The sequence below is a fragment of the Triturus cristatus genome, chromosome 3_1 (assembly GCF_964204655.1).
Source record: "Triturus cristatus chromosome 3_1, aTriCri1.1, whole genome shotgun sequence".
Lineage (NCBI taxonomy): Eukaryota > Metazoa > Chordata > Amphibia > Caudata > Salamandridae > Triturus > Triturus cristatus.
The window spans coordinates 67,158,621-67,183,375 of record NC_140583.1 but is presented as its reverse complement, the minus strand read 5'-3'; the positions used below and the strand labels follow the sequence as shown (position 1 = coordinate 67,183,375).

Below are 24,755 nucleotides of genomic sequence, written 5' to 3'. Positions count from 1 at the left end.
AGTGTAGGAGCCCACGCTCTCTGTGAACCTGACTATGGACATTGTAGGAATGAAGGTATCTGGGTGGAGAGCAAACCCCAGTCTAGGAGCCCACGCTCTCTGTAAACCTGACTATGGACATTGTAGGAAGGAAGGTATCTGGGCGTAGAGCAGACCTCAGTCTAGGAGCCCACGCTCTCTGTAAACCTGACTATGGACATTGTAGGAAGGAAGGTATCTGGGCGGAGAGCAGACCCCAGTGTAGGAGCCCACGCCCTCTGTAAAACTGACTATGGACATTGTAGGAAGGAAGGTATCTGGGCCGAGAGCAGACCCCAGTGTAGGAGCCCACGCTCTCTGTAAACCTGACTATGGACATTGTAGGAAGGAAGGTATCTGGGCGTAGAGCAGACCCCAGTCTAGGAGCCCACGCTCTCTGTAAATCTGACTATGGACATTGTAGGAAGGAAGGTATCTGGGCGGAGAGCAGACCCCAGTGTAGGAGCCCACGCTCTCTGTAAACCTGACTATGGACATTGTAGGAAGGAAGGTATCTGGGCGTAGAGCAGACCTCAGTCTAGGATCCCACGCTCTCTGTAAATCTGACTATGGACATTGTAGGAAGGAAGGTATCTGGGCGGAGAGCAGACCCCAGTGTAGGAGCCCACGCTCTCTGTAAACCTGACTATGGACATTGTAGGAAGGAAGGTATCTGGGTGGAGAGCCGACCCCAGTGTAGGAGCCCACGCTCTCTGTAACCCTGACTATGGACATTGTACGAAGGAAGGTGTCTGGGCGGAGAGCAGACCCCAGTGTAGGAGCCCACGCTCTCTGTAAACCTGACTAAAGACATTGTAGGAAGGAAGGTATCTGGGCGTAGAGCAGACCTCAGTCTAGGATCCCACGCTCTCTGTAAATCTGACTATGGACATTGTAGGAAGGAAGGTATCTGGGCGGAGAGCAGACCCCAGTGTAGGAGCCCACGCTCTCTGTAAACCTGACTATGGACATTGTAGGAAGGAAGGTATCTGGGCGGAGCGCACACCCCAGTGTAGGAGCCCACGCTCTCTGTAAACCTAACTATGGACATTGTAGGAAGGAAGGTATCTGGGCGGAGAGCAGACCCCAGTCTAGGAGCCCACGCTCTCTGTAAACCTGACTATGGACATTGTAGGAAGGAAGGTATCTGGGTGGAGAGCAGACCCCAGTGTAGGAGCCCACGCTCTCTGTAAACCTGACTATGGACATTGTAGGAAGGGAGGTATCTGGGCGGAGAGCAGACCCCAGTGTAGGAGCCCACGCTCTCTGCAAAACTGACTATGGACATTGTAGGAAGGAAGGTATCTGGGTGGAGAGCAAACCCCAGTCTAGGATCCCACGCTCTCTGTAAACCTGACTATGGACATTGTAGGAAGGAAGGTATCTGGGCGGAGAGCAGACCCCAGTGTAGCAGCCCACGCCCTCTGTAAAACTGACTATGGACATTGTAGGAAGGAAGGTATCTGGGTGGAGAGCCGACCCCAGTCTAGGAGCCCACACCCTCTGTAAAACTGACTATGGACATTGTATGAAGGAAGGTATCTGGGCGGAGCGCAGGGAGAGCAGACCCCAGTCTAGGAGCCCACGCTCTCTGTAAACCTGACTATGGACATTGTAGAAAGGAAGGTATCTGGGTGGAGAGCAGACCCCAGTGTAGGAGCCCACGCTCTCTGTAAACCTGACTATGGACATTGTAGGAAGGAAGGTATCTGGGCGGAGAGCAGATCCCAGTGTAGGAGCCCACGCTCTCTGTAAACCTGACTATGGACATTGTACGAAGGAAGGTGTCTGGGCGGAGAGCAGACCTCAGTCTAGGAGCCCACGCTCTCTGTAAACCTGACTATGGACATTGTAGGAAGGAAGGTATCTGGGCCGAGAGCAGACCCCAGTGTAGGAGCCCACGCTCTCTGTAAACCTGACTATGGACATTGTAGGAAGGAAGGTATCTGGGTGGAGAGCAGACCCCAGTGTAGGAGCCCACGCTCTCTGTAAACCTGACTATGGACATTGTAGGAAGGAAGGTATCTGGGCGGAGAGCCGACCCCAGTGTAGGAGCCCACGCTCTCTGTAAACCTGACTATGGACATTGTAGGAAGGAAGGTATCTGGGCGGAGCGCAGACCCCTGTCTAGGAGCCCACGCTCTCTGTAAACCTGACTATGGACATTGTAGGAAGGAAGGTATGTGGGCGGAGAGCAGACCCCTGTCTAGGAGCCCACGCTCTCTGTAAACCTGACTATGGACATTGTAGGAAGGAAGGTATCTGGGCGGAGCGCAGACCCCAGTGTAGGAGCCCACGCTCTCTGTAAACCTGACTATGGACATTGTAGGAAGGAAGGTATCTGGGCGGAGAGCAGACCCCAGTGTAGGAGCCCACACTCTCTGTGAGCAGAGAGGCCTCTGGCTGCTAGTTTATGTAGTCTTCTGCATCTCGCGGGTCCTTCCGCAGCGGTGATGTAGGTGTGGTACCGTGTGAGTCCTTGTGGTGAGATGGGGTGGCGGTAGTAGGCGCAGGGGCACACTTAAAAGGGATACCCGGGGAGTGACCAGCTTTCAGAATGTGAGAAACAAACCGAGTGACAAAAGAGACAGAAACATATAAGCAATATGTGAACTCTGCCGGTGATGGACAGTACTGGTCCCCCGACTGGGTTCAAATCTTAGAGTGGGTCACAGGGCAGAAACCCAAGGCTGCATTGAAAAAGTATGTAAATGTAAACTGTCCGGCAATAAAAATATAAACTGTAATGTCAAAACTTCTGTGCATTAATGATGACGTCACAAAAAAGTGCAGCCTTTTTGCGGTGTGTTTGTTTTGATCACCTGTTTATGAAACACCCAAGTAGGTCACCTTCTATTCAGGTCCCTGCAGAAGAAACACATCTGTTGTTTTGGGATGTTGGGATGGACAGGAGGTAAAGCTCACCAAGGGGTGGGGACACGGGTGCGGGGATTGACTACCACGGAGATGACCCACAGGGACCATTTCAACATCTGGGTGTGACCATTGGCCCTGAATGCGGCAAAAATTATCAAAGCTTTAAAATAAAATGATATCAACAATCAACAGACTGTATTCTTTAGCTTATTACAGTCTCACGACACCAGAATGAGTAAGTCATAAAATATCAGAGATACTTTGTTGAGTGCAAAAATGAAAAGTGAAAGAAAAAGAACAATATTTACACCATTTTTGCTGCTTTTGTAATAGGGAAAGAAACGAACATGTTTTGATTTTGAATATGGATGTTTGCTGCAAGAAAGCCCACCTTTAATTATAAAATCATATTCTCCGCATGTATTTCTAAAAACATTTTAAAGTACATTATAGAGATTTTTTTTAAAAGAAAATATAATCTATGAAAAACTCATTAAAATGAAATCGAACTGATTGTAAGCTTTTAGCACGTGCATTTCATCTCCAACACAGGGTAATATTCCACATTTGAAATGTATTTTGTTATGTCATTAATCTAGCAGGTTCTAGCCCTGTAGGACAGGGGGGTGTTTGAAAAAGATTATGTGTCCAGAGTGACTCTGATGCACGGCAAATGTTTACAAAAGTGAACATCATCGTTTCATCTGAAGCAGAGTCTCAAATCCTAGGAAAAACTTCAAATTACGTAATGGGCTTAGAGTGAAGGGTGTTCTAAGAACCAGGGACTCCAAACACACATTCTGTTCTGATGTGTGCACGTGTGAGCAGTTCAGGGTGCAAGGAGGCAGCTGGGGTCAAACTGCTAAGTAAGGTGGGGGGGGGGGGGCGGGGGCAGTTTCAGCTAGAATCGAAAAGTGGATACATATATTTGCATCCACAACTTATAGGTAAAGAGCAAAACGAGTGTGAAACCAGTGTACTCTCTTTTTTATCCTGGTGGAAAGACAATTTGCACCATTCCATATTACAGAAGCAGTAAATATGTGTGCATATGGAAAAGTACTTTTTCTTGTTTGGCTAGTGCAAAGTGTCTGTGATATACTCACTCTTCTTAAAGTTGGGTTTGGTGAAAATGGTCACAAATTTTAAGATCGAAGGGGCAGATTTATGAGCCCCTTGCGCCACTTTTGCGTCACTTTTCCCATGTTAAAAGTCACGCAAAAGTGGCGCAAGGGGCTCATAAATCTGCCCCGAAGTATTTATATAGAACCATTTTATCGGAATGAGGCCTATTTTGCCCGATTTCTGTCAACACGTGTATGGGCGTGGTGCTATAATTGAAAGGTGTCTGCTCTTTCTGTTCTCACTTATACCTTTATGCATGAATGGACCTCTGATCGGGGCTTAGTTTGCGTTCTTCTGGCATCTCTGTACAGCGCTGTGAGGCCATTGGTGCCTCGCCCAATCAATCTAAAACGCTAGAAAATATAAATCATAGGGAATTATGTCTGAGACGCTGGCTCTTATTTCTTCGCATATGGATAATCTTTTTTGGAGTGCGCCCTTTTCACAAACCCCATCTTGCAAAGGCCTGCTCCCCTACATTTCCTTCGATGTTTGCAGCAGATCCCTGACTTGTGGGTGCTTTGCAAAGAACCCCAGAATTACTTACAGGAACTGCCCAAGTCATAGATTTTCTGGAGGACCCTTCCGGTCACCATGTTTAATCGTGTAAACTATGAAGCAGATTTTATGTTTTTTCAAAGTGGCCATGTTTTTTCTCTTTCCCACTAAGGAAAGAGAAATCCTGTAATTGGATTAGTTTTACATGTGTTCCCAGAGTGATAAAAAACCTGCAAAATGTCGGCGAACCCCTACAAACTCCTATGTTTCTTTGGGTTTTCACTGTAATTTGCACACACCCCTTTTTGCCGCCAAAAACGTAGGACATTGAAAAATCCAGCAGGTTGATGAATTTTCCATCGTTCTAAGTGCACTTTGTGCTTCAAAAGTTCCTCTACTCCGGATTCTTTAAATCGGGATGTGGAATTTGAATGCTCAGCGTAGAACTCTTGCTGCCACGGTTCATTTTGTTAATATAATTCACTGGGTTTATTTTAGTAGTGGGGCTTTTTGTAATGTTTTCCGAATAATGATTTTGTGATGAAGTCTATGTTTCGTGCACCATGCCTAGAACCTTTAAAGGGGTCAATGGGTGAATGATGTCATAATAGGTCTCCTATCCCAAGCAGACATCAATGAATAAACATTCTAGAATGCGTACTGTTGAGGTTTGTTTGTCACCCGGAACTAGTTAAAGATGGGTTTTTTTTCTCTTTACCGAAGCTCATTTGAAGCTCCTTTTAAACTTGACAACTGACCAGGACGACCGTCTGAGTCCCTTTACACAAAAACCAGTTTCTAAAACAGAAACTGGCGCGGGAGGGAGGAATTAAAAGATTAAATAATGGTGGGTGACATGTTAGATTGAAGACAAGCCACAACTGCCCCCTTAGCACTGTTTTTTTCTCCTTTAACTGACATTATATACCCAGGAGGCACTGAAAGCTATCCATACCTATATTTTTTAATAGAGATTGAGGATATGGCAATCTGTGCATTTCTAATTCATTAACGTGGCTATAAGGCCCAGTGGGCTGAGGCATGACACAATTGAAGCATTGCTGGACTTATAGTGCACACTAGACAGTGCACATTTACTCTAGGTACGTACATCAATTTTTAAACCAAGGGCCATATTTATTCTTTTGGTACGCAACACGACGCAGTAAGACGCCCTGCTACGCTGCACCGCGTTCGTGAGAGAGGGCAGGAATGCACCCTATCTATCAAGATATATCGCATTCCTGCTATCTCCTTGCACTGATGCACGTTTGGCTGCCCAGCGCCAACGCAGGTACGCTTGCACTATGGCGTGCCTTGTGTTACTCCAGATTTACCATGCACTGCAGGACCACGCAAGATGGCCATGCATGGCTTGGCAAATCTCATGTAGGTTTTGCGTTGCCCTTGCGTTACCTTGCGTGGTGCAAGGGCGACGCAAAACTTTTATAAATATGCCCCCAAAGGACCACATGCACAAAACGGACGGCAAGAGTGTGCTTAAAACACACCTGCCTTTGCACAAAACCTGCACTTGGGGCGGTTGTGTGGCTTCTACTTTATTCGGCAAGCGCCTTATTTATTTTTGCAGTTCTATTTCGAGTGAACTCAGCCCAGGGGTATTATATCACTTTTCATGAGACCCAGGTGCATCACATTGTTTGTGTGAGGCACGGCGGGCGAGAGTAACCAATTTTGGCCAGCATCATAAGGTGCTGAGCCGAGGCTGGGATTCGGACCTGGCTCCACAGATCCAAGTCGGCAACTCTAGTCATCAGGCTGAATCTCCTTATTCACAAACAGATGTAGCAAGGTGCGCGTGTGTTGCACTTCCCATTGCCCTGAGGCAGCCCTGCATGTTACAGGGCCGATACAGTGAAGCGTGCAATGGCGGCAGAGGAAAGAAATGGCCCACACAGAAGCTGTTCCATTGGACGTGTCAGCTGTGGGAGGCGGATCAGAGGCATATAGGGGCACACATGATAGGCCGCAAGTCAGACCTGCTCATGCTGTAGCTCTAGTCTATACTAAACCACAAGCGGTTCCACGTCAGTTCATGTATACCTTTGGTCGCGCCCAGCCGCTGGGTTCATGCTCTGTGATTCGATCCTTATTAGCGAGCCTGGTGGCTCACTGCATCCCTCCCCACTTTGAATTGTTCTTATATCCTCCTCAATCTTTTTCCTGGGCTTTGGGTGTGGTGTGAGACCATACATGATCAGACAGTCCCTGATGGGGGGTGGGTCTTAGGTCGTAGCGGAGTCTTGGATGTGACGGCTCCTTGACTCCAGAATGATGTAGCAGATTCTCCGACAGCAGCCCAGGTGGCTCACTTGCGTATTCTCGGTCAACAACAACAGGAATTTAGAAAGTGCAACAAATGCGCTGAGGAGTGTCCCGGCGCTAGAACTATAGGGCTGTGAGTTAAGCCAGATCAAAGAGCCAAGTCTTCAACTTTTTCACGAATATTGATTCAGACATTGCCAGGCGCAGTTCAAGAGGCGATTTATTCCACGTGGTGGGCAGCAGAAAGGAGGAAGCGCTGACACCTTTCCCTGAGCGATGAATTCTTGGCACCACTGCCAAGGCCAACTTAGAGGAACGTAGCTCCCTTGTGGGTGAATAAAACTGTAATCTAGCTTCAAGGTATTGAGGGTCCGCATGATGTAAGGTCAGGTACATCATTGAAGTCACCACCACCGGTGGTGATGAGAGCTCAGCCATTTTCCCTTACTCGCCCCGCCTTCCCCAGGTTCTCCCCTCCCCCATGTCTTCTCATGACTCATGAGAGACATCCATGTTGTGCGAGATCTTTTTGAAGCAGGAGATGTTTCAAGTCATCACTTCTGTTCTTCACTGGGCTGTGACCATAGTACCTTTCACTGCTACTACTGACCATGAGCCACGTTCGTAGGGGATGCGACATTCCCGCAATGGTGGAGAGGACCAGGATGCACCCCAGTAGCCATGTGGGATGCTGGAGAGTCCCTGGAGCACTCAGGGTTTGGCTGCAAGTAGGCCTGTCTGAGTTGACACAGAAGCCTTCGGGCATTGATGGACCAGTGCACCACATGGGGGTGGAGTCATAAAGAGCGGAATCTGGCATACAACTTATAAATATATATTTTTTTTAACTGATGCAAATAAATTGGCAACAAGGACAAATGTGATAGTAAATCTGTCATGGCTTACTGAGTTAGTCACTGGGCTACATTTTAAAATATCTGACACCTGCTGCAGATATGTTTCTGTGCTCAGCAATTGTTAGGGATACAATTGTGTTGGCTAAAGAACTTCCTGAAGAAATATGTGTTTTGTTTATTCACGGTTTTGTCTCAAAGTAGCATAGTGGATGAATGTACCTGCTGCAAAGGACATTGGGTAACGTGCAGATCACAAGGGGATACCTTTGCTTTTGTAAATGGGTACCAACCCAACTCAGGAGTCAGTAACTTTTCAATGTTTTGCAACCAGATTTCAGTTGAAAAAAAAATGGTACAGATTTGGTATTTGGGAGGGATGCCTACAACACGTCTCCTCAGACACCAAATAGGCATGGATTGTAAACCCTTTTTATGAGTACAGACTCTTAAAATGGGATTAGTACATTGTAAAAATGTGTTCTGGACTCACACAGTGAACATTTGCGCCCATTGTTCCATAAGGAGAAAAAAAGTTACATTTGCAACTTCCTGAATAATGTTCTCTTCTTGATAATTTCTATTCATTTTTAATTAGTATTCTGATGTAGCACCTAGTGTTGTTTTGTATGATGTGTAGGGTTAAGCACTTAGTAAATGCAAGCAAATAAATTAATTAAAACATTTGTAGCAGAGCAAAAATGGAGGGTATGGACTGCGACATTGTTAAAATGTAAATATGACTCCCCTACTCCCTTTAAATAATCTTACTTTGTAAAAGTGTTTCAAACATTATAAATCCTGTTCCAGGAATGCATACATGTTGCAGTAAAAAAGAAGCACATTTACTTGCAGCTATTTGTGTTGTTCACACGATCAGAAATTAAACAAACTGGTTTTGCACTGTTTTTGTTGGTTTGATGTCACACAAAACAAACAGATTTTTCATGGAATAAACTCATTTAGCCTCAAATTTAGACCTTTCTTCTACATTTGAAAAGCAGAAAGAAAAGCATTTGGTCCATTTTTATTTCACATGGAGCTAAAGTTTAATTTGGTGAAGATCCTCTTGTTTTGATTCCCTGTTATCAGCTAAATTGTGGAAAATGGACCTGCCTCCTCTCTTCAGTGTTGCAAAACGTTCTGCATCATCACCTTAGATCTATTGGCTTTATCTATTTATGATTATTTATTTGCATATTTTTCCAATGACTGTGTCTATTATTATTATTACTGGTAGTGTCCGTAGTAGTAGTGGTGTTAGTAGTAGTAGTAGCAGTAGTAACATTAGTACTATTACCATTATTATTACACAATGTCACTAGTGTTTTTGTCTATTGCTTGTCTGCCAGGTTGCAAGGGTCAGCTTATATGGGATGCACCAGTTGCAGGTGGTGAACCAGTGAAACCCTCTGTGCACCTTCATCTTTCATCAAAATAACTCTTTCTCCTCTGATGAGCGGACTCTGGCTGCGCGTCTCCATTGCTGCACCAGTATTTATTTGTACTCATATGTTTTTAATCTAAGTGGTTTTAAGCCTGTGAGTGTATCTGTGATTAATGAATAAATATCTTTTGCACAACTCTTATGAATTGCAAAGATTTATTTAATGCTGTGCAATGTTTTACAAGCATTTGAATTGGCCTTCGGAGAAATATAAAGACACTCGTCACTCAGGGAAAATGTTAGTGTGAGTGCACAACTGAAAAACAAGTATTCTGACAATGTTCACACAATGTTGCTCTGGTCTAGCCTTTACAATCAGGAAGTGGCGGTTACAACGTGCACCCCAGTTTGTAATCTACGTAATCCTGGTTAATCTTGTAACGTTTTATTTGTTCAACTAAATAAAGACATGTAAAGCAGGAATTAATGAGTTGAGGCTATATTTTGGATGACAAAGACAAAGGGGATATTTCGTGAAGATTGTTTTTGTAAACTTTCTGTTATTTAGGGATAATCTTACTCTCACTTACAATATTTTCCAAAAGCATACATTCATTGAGATACAATGAACACGCTTCTGAATATCAGTCTTTACCTATATTTCTAATAGGATAATCACCACTAAATAGTTTTCACTTGCTCATAATATTTAATAAACACAAGGAGATAATGAACGAAGCGCTGAAACCTTTCAGACACTCACCCCCAGTCCCATGTCTGGGTTGAATCCATCTTCGGGGTCATCTACTGGATGGAGTATTTACCGGTAATGGCCATTTACAGTACCTTTCATCACTGCCGCTCGCCTGGTCAGACCATAAGTCTGATATGTTCTCGTTTCTGGTACACAACCCTCAGACAAAGAAACGGACAAACAGGCAGCGGAAAATGGTCCGGCCTTGGAATAATTTGGCATTGGACGCTTTTGAAAAGGCATTAGTTCAAACCCCTGCACAATTCTTAGAAGACTCAAATGAGGCTGTTGCTGCTTTCGAGAACTGGCTGAGGAAATCAATAGATCAAGTACTACCAGCTAAATGCATTTCCAGCCATAGGCCCAGACCCACCGAACCCTGGTATTCAGGACAGCTTAGGCTACAAAAACGCCGTCGTATGGAAAGAAAGTGGAGATCCTCTTATGAACTGAAGGATAAAGCCAACTATAAATCAGCCTTGCTTGAGTATAAAAAACTTATTTTTAAGGAGAAAACTAGCAATTTCACCACATCTATACCATCAGCAAAAAACTCCTCAAAGGAACTTTTCTCGATGGTAAAACGATTAGCCAACTGCTCGAAGGCGGCAGATTCACCTAAAACCCAGGCATTTTGTAAAAATTTCCAAGAGAAAGTTAAGGCGGTCTATAATGGATTTGCTAGGCCTATGGATCAAAGAATGGTTCCCTCATTAGAGACTTCAGCCAGGTCCAGGACTGCTGGTATCACCCCCGGTGCCGGGGCCGGACTGGCCACCGGGCGCTTTGGTGTGCTGCCAAGCTGGGGGCTGATTTCGTTGATGGGAAACTGCGTGTGCTTAAAATCATTTGTTTTGTTTTATTTATTTAGAAGCACACGCAGGTCCCTATCAACGAAATCAGCCCCCACCGCAGTGAAATCAGCCCCCAGCTTGGCAGCACACCAAATGCCCGGTAGCCAGTCCGGCCCTGCCCGGAGCCCCCGCTGAGTCTAGGGACCTCCCTGAATTATCTGCTTTCCCAATACTGACAACGGAAGCAATAATAAACCTGCTGCGATCCACTAAATCAGGCTCCCCAATGGACCTATGCCCCCCAAAAATCTTCCATCTTCTACCAGAGATTTTCGCGTCCCAGCTGACTGCTATTTTTAGTCAGATGTTTTTGTCAGGTATATTCCCCACTAGCTGGAAGCTGGCATCTGTGCTCCCCTTCTGAAGATACCCAGTTCAGATTTGGAAAACACCATAGCACCGAACTGGCTTTGATCACATCATCAGAATTGATTAGGCAGACAGTTGACGCGAGGGGCAATGCTACACTTGTGCTGCCTGACCTCTTCGCCACATTTGACACGGTAAACCATCAGAATCTTTTGGAAGTTCTGAGGAGGATCGGTGTTAAAGAGAACACGCTCATTTTACTTGAATGTTTCCTGTCGGGCAGGGAACAATTTGTGGCCCTAGATGATTATAAATCACCCAATTTTACATTGCCATGCGGGGTGCCACAGGGATCATCTTTGAGCCCGACCCTTTTTAATATTTATGTTGCACCACTGGCGAGGCTGATCAGGTCTCTGGGTTTCTCGGCTATATCTTATGCCGATGACACGCAGATCATTGTCTCAGTGTCCGGTTCACCCACTGACACGGTGGCACAGTTTCATACCTGCCTTCGTAAGGTTGGGGACTGGATGGCTGCTAATTGTTCAAAATTGAACTCTAATAAGACTGAGGTCTTACTTTTCGGTGCACACACAAATTTTTGGTCCCCTGATCCCCTGATCTTTGATCCCAGGAGCTTGGTCCTTTACCAACACCAGTGACCAAGGGAAAGAACTTGGGAGTTATCTGTGGCTCTAAACTCTCATTTGAATGTCATGTCGATCAGGTCACCTCCCTCTCCTTCCACACGTTAAAGCTTCTGAGAAAGATCCTCCCATTCATTCCTGCCGAGCTACACAAATTAGTGGTCTCAGCTCTTGTTCTGTCAAGAGCTGATTATTGTAATGGGCTCTTTACCAATCTCCAGAAAAAATGCCTGTCTAAACCCCAGGTAGTGCAGAACGCTGTGGCTTGGCTCTTGTTGAACATCCCAAGACACAAATCTGTTTCAAGGTTGCTTAAAGATCTTCATTGGCTGCCAGTAAATAGACAAATTGAGTTTAAGGCTCTATGGATTGTCTTTAAGGCCATACAGGACACGGCTTTCTAAAACGGAATCTGATATCATATGTTCCAGTCCGTCGTCTCTGTTCATCCTTCGCACATGATCTGATTGTCCCCAGGGTCAAGAAATGCTCTTTGGGGTAAGAAGTTTCCTGGTTGGCGCGACCAAGTTATGGAATTCTCTTCCAAGAAGGCTGAAACAAGAAACGCATCTGTTGGCTTTTAGGAAAGAACTGAAGACATGCCGCTTTCAAACCACCTAGCTTAAACCCTGTTTTTTGATGAGCAAGCGCCTTGACACCCTCGGGTTAATGTTTTGCGCTCTACAAATCTCCGTTTCATTTCATTCATTTCATCGTTCATATGCTCACTTAGCCACCCCAGTTCAGACCCAACCATATGCAAATCAGTCTTGACCCTGTGCCTCATGGGAACAGTCCAGCCCAAGCTGCGAAGCCAGGTCTTCCCTGGACCGGAAACAAGCATCCTGGGACCGGTTTCAGGGTGACACCCTCTCATCAGCCAGGCTAGCTTGAAACCAGTGGGATTGAGTGTCTGAAAAGTTTCAGCGCTCCCTCCATCATCTCCTTGTGTTTGCATAATATTTAATATGCAAACTGTAAGGAAATATTATGGTGTCATGGTGGGAATTAGGTGGGGGGGGTTGAGATTATTTTATGCAAGGTGAGAATACATTTGAATACCACTGGCCTTAACGCATAAGTAAATATTGCCACTGCACAAATATCAGGCCAATGTGATTATAAACATTAATGGGCAGGTCCTGTGGGAGGCAACACATTTCGCACCCTTCTTAATGGCAAACAGAGCATCTTTATTAGGGATGCACAATAAAAAGCAGTCTACCAGAAATTGGACTCATTACAAAATCTAAAATGCGACAGGTGGCTCCAGCCCTGTGGTGCCACCATTGCCTAAAAGTGGAAACTTTAAAACCCTCATTCAAATTTATGAAATATCTTGCTACTGTCAGAAATTGTGTTATTGTTGGGCGGGGCGGGGGTGAGTCATACCAACTTAACAAACCCATTCTGGTTATGTTAAAACTGAGTTCTGAGATAATCTCTGCTCATCCACTGGTAGCTATGACACAAGCATCAGGTAATTCCCAGATTAGAGGAATAAAGAAAACAGTAACGAGCAAAAAGGCATCAAGTTGATTAAACTAGGTTAACCGGAAATAAAGTCAAGAAAAAAACACAATAATATTTTCAAACTGATTTAGAAAAATAGAGAAGGGAAAAAATGAAAAGACACTAGTAGCGTCAAATAAGGTTACGGAGAACCAAAGATAAACATTTATGAAGTTTTATGGCAAAAAAGTGACAAAAAATGTCCCCAATTGGCAGGTGGAATTTCAGGTCAAGCAGGATAAGCGGGTAATAGATACACCAGATGAGTCATCCTCGTCAAAGAATTTACCTTCAAATTTAGTGTCTAACTGCAGGTTCCTTCTGGTTAATCCTGAAGCTCCTATCCCCAGTGCAAGGCTTTTGGGAACCAGAAATATCCCCAGTAAGGTATCCTGCAGAGTCCAGTCCTCTGTGGTAATCTGGGCCCTCGTAGAATCACGAGTCCTTCTGCTGTTTGTGTCCCTGGATCTGGCAATCAGGAGGCCAAACACCTCACCATTGGAGAGCAGTTTAATCCCTGGGTGCCAGCGGGAGTCTGGATTGCTCCAGTACGTGAGTGAGTCCTTTTCTTCCATCAGGAGCCAGGAATCCTTTTTTTCAGAAGGGTCTTCCTCTTCAGATGGGTTCTTTCCATGTCTAGGAATGTTGTGAGGAGGCGTGGTTGAGGTTCCAGATATCCTGTGCACCAGCCAGTGACTGGAGAAATTCTGCCACCAACTCCTATTTCTTGCAACACCCACCTCCTTTTGCAACACTCCTTCCTTGCCTGGCTGTAAAATTACCCAGGGCCCCCCAAAATTTCAGAACCTTTGAGTCACTGGACAGTCTTGTCCCCAAAACCTTAGTAACTTTTCTATTTATTTGTGCTCTACTGCCACCTGACAGGGTCTAAATTGGTTCTTTCCCCAGTGTGAGTGAAGCCTGGCTGTCTGGGAGAGTCTTGGGACTGAATAGGAGAGGTCTTCTTTGGCATCTCATAGTCAAAAGAGGTCGTTCTGAAGCTGCCTTTTGGTTTTCCAGCTGTTCATATCCACTACCAGACAGCTAATCATTGTTAAGTGGTCAAAAGGTAAAACTCATTGACCAGTTCTGGGCTCGGAGGTGGGCTCTTGTTCCCTGAGCCGGAGTTGTTAACTCTCCCAGCCAACGATGTACATTCCAGCTCTTGAGAAACGGGGTGCAAAACTGGTTTTGGGCACGTTTTGGCTGAGGCAGTATAAAATGCATGTTTGCAAAGTTAGTTCTAAGAAATCTGATCTCACTATTAAATCGTATTCTGAAAAATAAGTGAGTAATGACTTTTAAAGCATTTTCCTATCAATTCCCTATGCAGATATAGGAAATAAAGAGTTTAATACATCTAGGACTGCTCATTGAAAAATCTAGGAAAGCCTACACCATAAAATAGCTTTTGTGCTTTATTTATCTGTAAAATCACACTCCTCTCAATATGTAGTGTATGTGATGTTTACGTATAGGCACCATGCCCTGGGGGCTGACACATCACACTTTAAGGGTCACTTATAAATAAATAAAAAAGGGCTTTTCCTACATGGCAAAGGCATTTTTCCTTCCTGCACATTTAAACAGCATCTGGGCAAGAGCACAGTGGTGCTCCTGGTAGAAATATGCTTTATCCATACAGGTGGGTGATGTAAATACACACTGAAGCCTACATATGACATTTAACCTTCCGTGCCATAGATGCATTTAATTCGTAAACTAGAAAGGGTCAGGCCCTTATAACATTGAATTCTCTCTAGAATAGTTCTAGATATTACAGAACCAGAGCTTATGAGATCTCTGTACTACGTGGTTCATACCAATGTAAAGTCTAAATTTTCTGTGTTACGTTTTTTTGTTTAATTTTTGTTTAATGAATGTCATTTAATGTTGTAATGTAATTGTGTCTCTATGTTGTATTATGTTTTGCTAAATCGAGGTGGTAATTTATGAGCAATATATTTTGGAAATTTTGACAAATGAACACGAAATAAAAAGAAGAAAATCAACAAATAAAAACGTGTGGTCATATCGAGTGAATAGTGTGATCCTGTTGAGAGTCGTTGAATTGGTATCAGCACTGGCACGTATGACGTTGTGTGAAAGGTGCATTTAAGGCACTATTTAAAATTCACAATTGACTAATTGGGAAGGTAAAGAGGCCAAACAGGGATTTCCATTGCACAGCACATGTTTTTGTTGGAAGGCACAAGTGCTTGATTACTGTTTAGCGGTGATAGAGCACACACAGACCTGAAGCCAGAAAAAACATACAGTCAACACTGGAGGAACCCATAAAAAAGTAAGATAATTTCTCAACTATAATGGAAAGCAATACGATTTCTTTAGACTTTGTCAGATGTGAAGTGGACATATTGGGATTTAAGTTTGTATTCAGTGGTAAATCAGAGGTCATTACTCACAGAATGCAATCTATCACAATCATCATATGAGTCATTATGATCCACCCTTGGCATTTCATCTGGACAGTATGGAGCTTTTACACCACCTGCATTCAAGATTCCAAACAAGGCACAGAACCACTCTTGCAATGGATCATCAAAGCACACCCCGATTGGCGTACTCAGTAAAAACCTCTCCCATCATTGTAAAGGGCAAACCCGCAACAAAGGCTCAACGCTGGGTGCAATCGTAGCTCATGAAGACACATTAACTATTGACAGCATCCCTCCGTCGTCTGGTCAAACCACCACATAATTTTGTTTCACATCAACAGAGTGTCTCTACACCCAACTCATATGCAAAAAACCCACCAATGGACGAGGAACTTAAGCGACTACCTCTACTGGACCTAGAAGAAAGAATGGCATCACTACTACCCCCCCTCACCAGAGAACTTCTCAACAACTGAACTCACCACCCACTACAACTCAACAATGTCCTCCATACTGGACCAAGTAACCCCCCTGATACTGAAAAAGGTGAGAAACATGCCTTTGAGAACATTGAAAGGAGACATCTCGGAGCAACTGAAAGACTGTAGTAAACAAATCCAAACACAGCCCACCTGGACCAGCTCAGAAGGGATAGCAGGAAATGTAAATAACACATCATGAATAAAAAAAGTCCCCTTCTTCTTCCATGCTCAAGATAAGGCCTAACAACGCCAAAAGGGATCTTTAACATTATCAAGCAACATCCCTCCAACCGAACCTTAGAAACCCCCCAAATATCCAAAGAAGGGTGTGAAAAAATCGCCAACTTCTTCAATGATAAAATTAGAAAGTTCATGCTCCCCCTTGATGATCAAAACCAGGCTTCCAATGGGAACCCTCCTCCCAGTAATGAAGATAACGAGCCACCCTCTTACTCCATGGCCATCCTAGCAACACTCATTCAAGGGGTCAACAGCAAGTGCAATCGAATCCAAGTGCCCCACATAAACCCTAGAAGCTGGAAGGTTTTTCAACCCAGTCTCAGAGGCAGACATATTTGCTCTCCTGGCAACGTCCAAACCCTCCTCCCACCTTGCAGACCCCGCCCAGCTTCACTGGCAAAAAAACTCAACCATGCCCTAACACTCCTTCGGACTACGGTTATAAGCAACTCCCTGATGAGTGGAGTGATGCCAAAATGTCTCAAACTAAGTCAAGTCACCCCACTGCTTAAAAAACCTGGAGCAGACCCGAATGGCCTCAATAACTTCAGACCAGTTTCCAATCTCCCCTTCCTAGCCAAAACTCTAGAGAGATGTGTTCTCTCACAACTTAACCAACACATTGAAAACAACAATCTTCAGGACCCCCACCAACATGGCTTCCGAAAATGATGCAGCACGGAAATAGCTATTTTGACCTTAGTAGATGACGTACAAAAATCCCTGGATACAGACTACGCTACACCTAACCCAACATTATGGATTCCCTCTAGAGAAGGATTGGGGTGCACGGGGTGGTCCTATACTTGTATGAATCATTTCTACATAACCGTTCTAAACAAATACAAATAAGCAATCAGACCTCTGATACAACAGTAATGACCCGGGGTGTCCCCCAAGACTCTACCTCACGTCCACACTGTTCAATATCTACACAGAAACCCCTCACTGTCATCCTCAATCAAGCAAAAATCCACTTCCATCTATGCGCAGATGACACCCAGTGCTACATGGAAATCTCCTCAATAGGTGACATACACCGGTTAATTGCCACCGTCAAAGAAGTCGAACACTGGCTACCTCAACTAAAACTCAAGAAAAATAAGACAGAAATTCTGGTCATATCAAGACAGAGCAGCCCCTCTCAGATGCAAGAAAGGATAAACTCCATATACACTCCTAACTGCACTCTAATACCAGCTGACTCCGTCAAATCTCTAGGAATAACACTGGACCCCAATCTGATCATGAAAGAGCATATAAAGAATATTGTGAAGAGAGCCTCCTTCAACCTGAACCTTTGGAACAAAATCAAACCCTACCTACTGCTGTATGATCTTAAATCTGCCATGCAAGCGCTCGTGCTGTCGAGATTGGACTACGGGAGCACCACCCACACAGGCACTGCTAAATCCCACCTTGTACCCCTTAGAACCACTCAGTGCAGCAGTCAGAATGGTCACAGGAATCAAAAAATACGACCACAATTCCTGAGAGAACCTAAATGTCTCCCAAATGAAGCTTCAGAACTGCTTGTCTTACCCACAAAGCCCTTCACACTGGAAAACCAACTTACCTCGCCTCAAAACTCAAAAAGCAGGTCAGACGATCAAACACCCTACTCCTCATTCCACTTAAAGCCCGCAAACAAAAATCACTTGCATGCTCCTTCTCAAGCAATGCCCCTAAAATCTGGAACTCCATAACTATACATATCATGGTGAACTTCTACTTCCTGAACTACAAGAGACGGCTGAAGGATCTCCTCCTCAACCGGCACCTCAACTAGTGGGTCATCAATCACTCAGCAAGACAGTATCTCTACCCCCAGTTCTCCCTATGCCCCTTCCCTGTTACTTTTCCTCCCTCGTGCTCAACCACTGATTTGATTCAACTTAATTCTGATTATTCTCGTTATTTTGATGTGAACAAAAAGCACTCTGATCCCTTCGGGCCTTGCCAGCGCTATCTAAAACTAGAAATACAAATAAATAAATAGACCTGATTGCCAAAACATTTGGTAAAAATAGTTGAGCTTCATGCCTTTCTCGAGAATTTGAACACCTGGATATACAGTAACCTTTAACTTCCTCTAGTGCTAGACAATCATGTAGATGTTTGGTACAAATTAAAAAAATAGCTCCTATATAATGTTAGATCTCAAGATAAAAAGTGAGAATTCTTATTGATGAACTTGTCTTGGACTTGCCTTCTCTACTCAACATGAGCTCATTGTGACAGAGACTAATATATTGAGTAAGACAAAACCTTTTAATTGCTCTGACTGCTTAATATGGCTCTTGCGAAGTCTATACATATTTATTTTACAAGTGCAGCAATCATTAATCAAAAGAAATAGGTCATTTTTACACATTCTCAGATTCAAAATAATAACTGTCTAAGTACTTTTGCTCTCTGTGCTATTGTACTATTGCCTTCTTTTTGGTCAAAATAATTCAGAATTTCTCGCCAATGTCTCATATAGTTTACATATTCAATATATCACTTCTCATTCATTATTTTCCAATATTTTTGCTAAATTAGGCCATTGGTATTTGATGTATCCTTCTCTCGGATCTTTGCAGCACCAGCCATGATATAACATAAAGGACCTCATGTAGGAAGCCAAATACCGATCGGTAACGGCCGAAATTCGGTAAATATCCCGTTACCGACCGGTATTTAGGCATTTGCGATGTAGGGGGCTGATTTTCTGGATTCGGTATTTACCAAATCGGAAATTAAGAAATCGGTAAAATACCGATTCGGTAAATACCGAATCCAGTAATGCAATGGAGGGAGCACTCTAAAGAGTGAAAAATAGTATTAAGAATTCGTTATTTACCACCAAATACAGGTTGGTGATAAATAACGAATACCTTGCAAAAAGCAATATTTTGCAGATTTAAGAGTGCCATGTGGCAGACATACATGCCCTTAGGGCATGCATGTGCGACACATGTGCACACATGCAAGATTCAGGGGTGCAACAGGGTGTCAATGTGACACCCTGCCACCTTTGTATATGCTCCCCCCATTACCGAATCGGTATTTACCGAATCGGTAATGAGGCATACCTTCCCATTGATTCCTATGGGCCTCCAGGCCCATAGGAATCAATGGGAAGGTATGCCTCATTACCGAATCGGTAAATACCGATTCATAATTACCAAATTTTTCCGATTCGGTAAACTTTACCGAATCATTACCTACATCACATTTACCGATTCATAAATACCGAATCGGTAAAATTCGGTATTTATGAATCGGTAAATGTGAGGCTACCTACATTTGGCCCTAAGTGTCTGGTAGATATACATTTTAAAAACAGCCACACTTTCTTTAATATTTGATTTAATTATTTGAATTTGTGTTTTTTAAATATTACAAAATTAATTACTGGTTACTGGCATTGATCATTAGAAAATATGTGTTTGGTAGGAGGCCATATTATATTTTAAGCAATTTTTTAAATGAATAATGAACACATAAATACAGATCAATTACAAATTTATAAATGTAAATATAACAACAGTTAATGTGATAAAATGACTAAAGAAATCCTCCCATCAATGCCTATAAAAGGACTATATTATATCACGATTTACACATTTCTGTATTATCAATGGCGCCAATAGATATTATAGTAATGGGCACAGATTGTAAAATAAGGCAAACTGTATACGTAACAAAGAATACAAAGCAACATATAAACAGGCATAAATCACTTAGCGTACAAAATTCCAACATAAAAAAAGAAACACAAAGGGAATTCTCACAATATCATGGTTACGTTCTAGGATTATTGGGCAAGTTATGACAAGTTTAAAGGCTTGCGTTTAAAATAGAATGAGTACGTTTGACATTTTCCTATATCTTGCAGGCACTTAAAATATCCTTGGTGGCTTTATCGGTATGATGAAAGGGATGTAAAATTTGTGGCGTCCAGACACTTTCGCAGAAAACCTACTGTTCGGCAGTATTCATCAGGTTCGGCTTTTCCAAGACATTCCTGGTGGAATGAGAAACTGCTCCCTTGGCCCTAGGTTGCCCCCAGGTGTGTATCACAGATGATCATCACCAGGCTCCTAACTTCAGGGACCGAGGGACAGCTCTGAGACTGGTAAGGAAGGAGGGACCACTGCCATATAAATACTCTACATTAGGCATATGCCCAGATTTTACTGCAGTGGCACCACAGGTCAGATGCAAGTTTGCAGAGGTGAAGCATACTCCTCGAGTCAAGGAAATCAGATTTGACCATGTTGATTTTGATGGAAAAACACACATTTTCACAAGCATAAAGAAGTGATTACATTCTGCAGGAAATATTTTGATGTTTGAAAATTCTTGCCGTGGCTGGAGCATGGGTACAATAGCTTAGAGATCCTGTCTAGAAGACTCAGCCAACTGAATAGTTTTCTTTATCAACCTGTTCACCCTTTCCACCATTCCATTACCCTGGGGAAAAGAGTGTGCAACTGTCAAATATTTAATACCAAGTTTCAAATCATCATTTTAAAATTAAATAGCAATCCATTGTGAGTAATCAGGAATGTAGGAATCCATTCAGAGTGAAAGAGACATTGCAAAACCTCAGCTACTGTTTTAATAGCTGTGAAACTCCCTTTTTGAGTGATATTCCACCAAAACAACGGTATACCTCAAGTTCTCATTGAGTGATTACATGGGCCCAATAAAATCCATATCTAGTGTTTCCCAAGGAAATGCACGAAACTCCATCAGTGACAATAGAGTATTTGTACATTCACAAAGATTTCTCAGCACTATTACGACCCACACAACCCACAACAAACATCTCCGCTCCAGCATCCATACCTGGCCACCAATAAAATGGCCATACCCCTTTCTTTGAAACAGTTAAACCACATAACCCTGGTGAGTAAACTTTACCAATCTGCCTGTCAACTCCACTGCAGGTAACAAATTACAACGTAAAACTAGTTTCCCCTTGATGATTGTTAGACCTGGCATCTTTGGCGTGGGTACCCCTGACTTTTTGCCTCTACCTCCTGTATTTTTGATGCTATGCTGGATTTCGTTTTTGCTGGTTTAGATGCTTTGGGCACTTTGCCGCTGCTGATCAGTGTCAAAGTGCAAGTGCTCCCTTGGTAAATTGTTGTGTTGATTGGTTATCCATGATTGGTATATTTGTTTCACCTGTTAGCCCCTAGTAAAGTGCACTGCGTGTGCCAGGGCTGGTGATTCAAATGCTACTAGTGGGCTGCAGCACTGATTGTGCCACCCACAGGAGTAGCGCTAAAATGATGTCTTAGGCCTGCTTGCAGTGCCTATGTGCAGTCCAGGACTGCCATGTTGACCTGGCCAGTGCACCCGCTGACCAGGCCTTATCCTTCCCTTTCTGTACATGTCAGGCATCCCTATGGTGGCCCTAGGTACCCCCCTGGGCTGGGTGCAGTGTATCTGAAAGGTAGGGCATGTACTGAGGTGTGTAACATGCCCTGGTAGTGAATTACAGCCATTTTCGTTTTTCACTGCTGAGAGGCTATCTTGCCCATAGGATAGAATGGGGAAGGCTGTTTACATGCCTATCTTCCCATAAGGGCAAGATAGAAAATCCAAGTTTGGTATCTTTGTGTTCAGAATTTAATTATACATCTTTTTAGCAAGATGGTTTTTAAATTCACTGTGTGAGAATAGCACTTTTTAGAAAGTAGCTATTCTCCTGTTTAACCTTCCTGTGTGCCTGTGTGCTGGTTGGCTGACTGGTGTCATGTGATGGGCTGGGTGGCTCCAGGAGCCTGGATGAGTCAGCAGCAGGGTGAATAGGGAGACCTTCTTTAGATGGGTGGGAGGAGTAGCTCCTGGGTTTGAATAGGGCTGCCCCTGCCAGCACAAAGCTGTCTCCACCCCCTGCTGGCCAGGCTGAGGACTCTGCCTCTGCTGGCACAAAGAAGTCTCCACCTCCTGCTGAGCGTCTAACGACCCTGCCCCTCACTCTGAAAGGAACCAGGTGCTCCAGAGCAGAGCACACCCAGGAACCGGTTTGAGCAGGGGAATCCCCCCACTGGAACAAAGAGAGACAAAGACTTGGAAGGGTATAAGAAGAGGACCCCAGACACCTAAAACTTTAGATCACTTTGGAACTAAGAAGAAACCTCTGCCAAGGAGAAAGCTGAAAAGGACTGAAGAGGAGAAGACTGCCTGCTTGCTGTTTTGCTTTGCTGCCAAGGAGAGGGGAAGGACTTTGCTGTGTCCCCTTCTTTTGATTCTGATCTCCAAGGGCCTGAGAAGAGCTGGCTCCCTGTTAAGAAGTCCCAGGAACAAAAGGACTTCACCACCAGCTCCCCTGGAACTCTGCTGAGAGAGTTCTGACCTGCCTTGGAGTGCTTGCCCAGTCTTGGGGCCTCAGGAGGTCGTTTTGCTGTGTTTTGGGAGCTGGGAAGCAGAAGCGTGAAAAAGTGCAACTGGTACCCAACGCATCATCCGATTGCGTGTCGCAAGAACGAGAGTGCGTGGAAAATTTCATCGCGGCACCATCGCAACACGCAGGGTCCCCGCATCGCCGAGTGCGTCGAGCATCGTCCCGAACGTGAAGATTCCTGACATTGCGAGGGTCGTCGCAGAACCAGTTTGCGAGCCGCACCACTGCCGGTGCGTGAAAGTCTCCAGTCATCGGGTGCGTCGACGCAGAGTCCCGTTCCGTGGCGCATCGAGAGTTGCGGCGCCGGAAGACAACGCTGCGCCGCGCATCGTGCCACATCGAAGCGTGTCGCATCGAACCTGTGCGTGAAGCTTCCCCCTAAGAAACCTACGCAACGAAAGCCAAAGTCATCGCATCCTCCCCCTACAGATCGGAGCCGGCGCATCCACCTCTGCTGCGTGAAGCAGGGCTGCTGCAAAGCCTCCCCAGGATCTCAGGAGTATCGCATCGCCTTTGCCATCTTCCTTGTTATAGCTTTTGGGAACCTTATCGCAACTACAGGTACTGTTGGGCACGAAAGTGTCGCATTTTGTGCATTGAGAGTCGCATTGTGCAAGACACTGACTTTTACATCCTGGAGTACTTTCTGCAAACTCTTGAACTATCTTTAAAGTAACCTTTTGAATTATATGTTGGTTTGTCTGTATTATTTGGTCCTGTGAAGTTTTTAGTAAAGATACCTTATTTTTCTAAAACTGGTGTGGAGTAAATCTGTGGTGTTTTCACTGTGTTACTGTGAGTGTTGGTACAAATACTTTACACATTGCCTTTGATAGCCTAGACTGCTCAGGCCAAGCTACCTAGAGGGTGAGCAGGGGTTATCTTAACAGTGTATCCCCCTTTCCCTGACTAGAAGCAAGGGTCCCTACTTGGACAGTGGTACCTACCCTGCCAACTAGAGACCCCCAGATCTAACAATGATCAACTCAACCTTAACTTTGGAAAAGGCTTTTACCTCATCATGGACAACACTGACCTTCAGCCAACCTTGACTTACGTACTTTTTAAACAATATTTGACAACCATCCTTTCTCCCCAGGTTTTCCAATTCGACTTGAGAAACTATACCATCAATAACTGTACAACCATCCCCAAATCCCACAACACACTTCCACGTCATCTAGAGAATCTGTTGTGACCCGTTCATCATCAATTAAAGATTGTGAAAGCAAATCTGCCCTGCAATTCTTCCCACTAGAAATGTGTCTCACTCTGAAACGGAATTCTTGCATTTTAGACAACAATTTTACCAGTCTAAGGCTATATTTGTTAAATTTGCCATCAGTCAAAAGATAAACCAGGGGTTTGTGATTCATTAGCAAACAGAACTCTTTCCCAATCAATCAGTAGTAAAATGGCCAGTTTCCCTTGCACACGCTAACACCTCCCTCTCAATCATACTGTTATTTTTCTCAGCAAAAGAGAGGCTCCTTGAAGCAAATCTCACTGTATTCTCCTTATCTTCATCCTTTTGACAGAACACAGCACCAAGACCAACACCCCGTGCGTCAACCGTGACAATGGATTTGGCATTATTATTGAAGGCCTGCAAGGCCCAGGCACTTACAATCAGATCTTCGAGCAAATCAAAAGTCATTCTTTTGTCCTCACCACAAACGGTAGTTAACATCATTTCTTAAAACCTCAGTTTGATAGGCAAAGTTCTCCACAAAGCATGAGTAATATTCACAGAGACCCACAAAAGTGCTCAATTGATTGGTGCCATCAGTAGGAGGTGCGCCTTTTATTCCGTTCAACAAGTCAGACTTGGGAAAAATTCCTGCAGTGAGTTGATAAGTGATGACCGAAATATTCCACCTCTTTTCACCAAGAACTGTCACTCCTAGAAATGGTGGAGATAGAAAAGCCAGAATCCACAGTGGCCACAATATTCACCTTTTTAGTAGTCACATCACATATGGGATCTCCTTTTTTACTGTGCGAGTAATGTGAGTTCACCATTTTGATAGAAAGAACAACTCTATTGACTGCAACATCTTTTTCAGAAATCAGTTCCTCAGGTTGTTTCTCATTACCAAATGCA

The 24,755-nt window shown here is 44.0% G+C and overlaps 1 long non-coding RNA gene across 1 annotated transcript in view; it reads left to right on the top strand.

Annotated features, from left to right (window-relative positions):
* The window catches only part of LOC146859721 (uncharacterized), a 110,289-nt gene extending 100,680 nt beyond the window's left edge, over positions 1–9,609 (top strand). Inside the window, exon 3 of the long non-coding RNA XR_014979047.1 lies at positions 9,011–9,609. This is a non-coding gene — a long non-coding RNA (uncharacterized LOC146859721). The remainder of the gene's footprint in view (positions 1–9,010) is intronic.
* The last annotated feature ends 15,146 nt before the right edge of the window (positions 9,610–24,755 follow it).